Source organism: Propithecus coquereli, unplaced genomic scaffold (genome assembly GCF_000956105.1).
Source record: "Propithecus coquereli isolate 6110/MARCELLA unplaced genomic scaffold, Pcoq_1.0 Scaffold1, whole genome shotgun sequence".
Classification (NCBI taxonomy): domain Eukaryota; kingdom Metazoa; phylum Chordata; class Mammalia; order Primates; family Indriidae; genus Propithecus; species Propithecus coquereli.
In genome coordinates this window covers 19,833,479-19,836,550 of record NW_012133857.1, presented here as the reverse complement: position 1 = coordinate 19,836,550, position 3,072 = coordinate 19,833,479, and positions in this window count along the sequence as shown.

Here is a 3,072-nt window from a genome sequence, read left to right as displayed (position 1 = left end):
TGGTCAGCAAGCTGGAGACCCAGGATAGACCAATCCAAGTCCAAAGGCCTACGAAGTAAGAGAGCTGATGGTATAAGATCTAGTCTGAAGGCAGGAGAAGACCAATGTTCCAGCAAAAGATAGGCAGAGAGAGCAAATTCTGCCTTACTCAGGCTCTTTAGTTCTATTCAGGATTGGATTGAGCTCACTCACACTGGGGAGGGCAGTCTGCTTTATTCCATCTGTGGATTCAAATGTTAATTTCATGCAAAAACACCCTCGTAGACATACCCGGAATAATGTTTAACCAAATATCTGGGCACTTCATGGCCCAGTCAAGTTGACTCATAAAATTTGTTATCACAGTGGCCTATCAGTTTCTATTACAAAGATATTGTTGATAAAATGTAAGTTTGTTTCATTTCTGTTTTAGCTGTTTTCTCGTTATGAAAATAAGCTTTTAGTTACATAGATGTTACACAGATGAAATAAAAGAAATGTTTAATTCCAAGCAAAAAATTTCCATCAGGATATTTTTTATTTGCTCACATGTCTTTTTTGTTTGTTTGTATGTAGTCTGTAAAAATAGGGTCATTCATTATATTTTGTTTTGTAACCCATTTTTTTCTATTTAAAATATATACTTTGAGCATTTTTCTGTCACAAAATATTAGTCTATGACATTTTTAGTGACTGTATAATAGTCTATTGAATGGATATATATTTTTCAATCAATTCCCTATTGTTGGACATTTAAGTGTTTTCCAATTTTTCACTATTACAAGCAACTCTATTACACTCTTGTTATCTCTTAATGTTTTAATTATAAAATGAATACATGCCCTAACTCAAAAATATAGAATTGTATAAAATAAAAAGCAAAATTCCCTATTTATTCTCCAGTACTTCTATTTCCCAGCACTTCTATTCCCTGTGAGGCATCCACTATTAATATTTTATTTTGTATCCTTCTGAATGTTTGTTTCCTAAGTCCTTCTTTTCTTTTCCTTCTATTCTATTAACCTATTGCCTTTGTTTTCTGCTCTTGGCATGCTGCACCTCAAGCAGTCTCTTTGCTCTTCTTATTTGCTACTTAGTCTGGGAAACCAGACAAACAAATCTATTAGAATTATTTGTAAATTTAGACAACATAATTTATGAGTGAAGGCCTTACAATTCTCTGATCAAAGAGTATGAACTTTACTGGTTACATTTCCTGTTTTGCATCTCTACTGCTATTAGGCATCTAGAACCTACTTCCTGATACTAACTGCATCAGTAGCTAGAAAAGTAACCTTCGAATAAGTGAGGTGTTACTATCTTTACTTTTCATAGGCCGAGAGTGAATTACATTTATGAAACATTTTAATGTTATCTTTTCACGTGTTCACACAACTGACCATGAAAGGAAAATTCTGTAAAATAAGAAAACAGCAGTTAAAAATACTTTTTTTTAGTATGTTCATTCATTCAGTAAATGTTTACTGAGTGCCTGCCACCTACCAGGCACTGCATAGATATTAGGAATGTGAAGATTAAAAAAAACAAACCTCTTCACTACTTTTTTTTTAAAGCTTTCACAAACACTGTTTAGGAACACCTAATAGTGCATGCTATAGTCTTCTTTGGCTGGATTCTTCTTTTAAAATTTGCATCTGAGGTTGGCCGAGTGCAGTGGTGTTTACAACTAATTGATCACAACCAGTTACAGATTCCTTTGTTCCTTCTCCACTCCCACTGCTTCACTTGACTGGCCTAAAAAAAAAAAATCTGTGTCTTTTGTCTTTCAAAGATGTATAGCAGCAAACTCAGTTCTCTATTGATAACATATTGGTACTTGGGCCTCTGCTTATTTTTCTACGTGTTTTTTTTTGCTATCATAGTGTAGTTATGCCCCAGTCGCCCTGGCAGCATTTACTTTAAGTGCAAGAGGGAAGTCCCATGCAGGTGGTAATCAAGGACATTTGGACTTCCCGTTGCATTGCATTGCAATTCACACCACTGCCTAATATTCTTTCCTTTTTTCTTTCTCTCTCTTTCTTTTCTTCCTTTTGTTTCTTTTTTCTTTCTTACTACAAAAATTGCTGAAATGCCAGGAGTTTGGTTAGGGGTGAGTAGGGAAGTTTGGAATGTTTTTAATCCTGTATTCAGTGTTCTTGGTAACACTAGAAGAGCAGCAGAGCCATGAATCCAGTCATGCTCTTGGCTAAAGCAGTCTACCCTGACTTAAGTGCTCCTCACATGAAAAAAGATCTAGGGCTTTAGTTGATAGTAAATGCAACCTGAGCCAGTGATGTCGCCTGGCTGCCAAAACAAGTAAATGTGATCTGAACTGGCATTAAGAGAAGGCTGGTGGCTGGGACAAGGAAGGTAATAGTCCCAGAGTACACTCTGCAACGGTCAGATCACACCTGGAGGATGGTGTTTCCCCCGCATGTTAAGAGTGATGTTGACAAGTTGGAATATGCCCTAGTTGGGCAGCAGGATAATGAATGGCCTAGCAACTATGTCCTTTGAAGAACAGTCGGAGGATCTGGGGTAGTTTACCCTGGAAACTAGAAGACATGGTGGTGTGGGATAACTATTTTCAAACATTCCCTGGGCTATCATGTAGAATTGGACTCTTCTATGTAATCTCAGCAAACACAACTTAGACCAATGGGTGTACGTTACAAAGTAGCTGGTCTTGCCTCCATAAAATGAAGAATTTTCCAGCGCTTATGAACATCTAGAAAATAGCAGTTCTGAAAGGTAGTGACTTAACCTTAATAGAGGGTGCTGGAAAAGAGGCTGGCTGACTTAACATCAGAAGATTCGTTAATAGGATGGGAAGTTTGGAGAGATGACCCAATGCAAAACCCTTTGAGATTCAAAGGTTCTGATGATGAACCTTAAGAAGGAAGAAGGTGTCAGTATTTTTCTTTCTAAGCTTCTATACAAGTATTGACCAAAAAAACTATGTCAGAATAGATTCCACTGCAGAATATCAAAGTTATGACAGTAAAGGGGAAAAAAGCCACAGCTACTTTGTTTTCCCTGGTGGTTATTTATTCTGTGTATAAAGGTTTAAGCGTGCTTTTTTTTTTTTTTTTT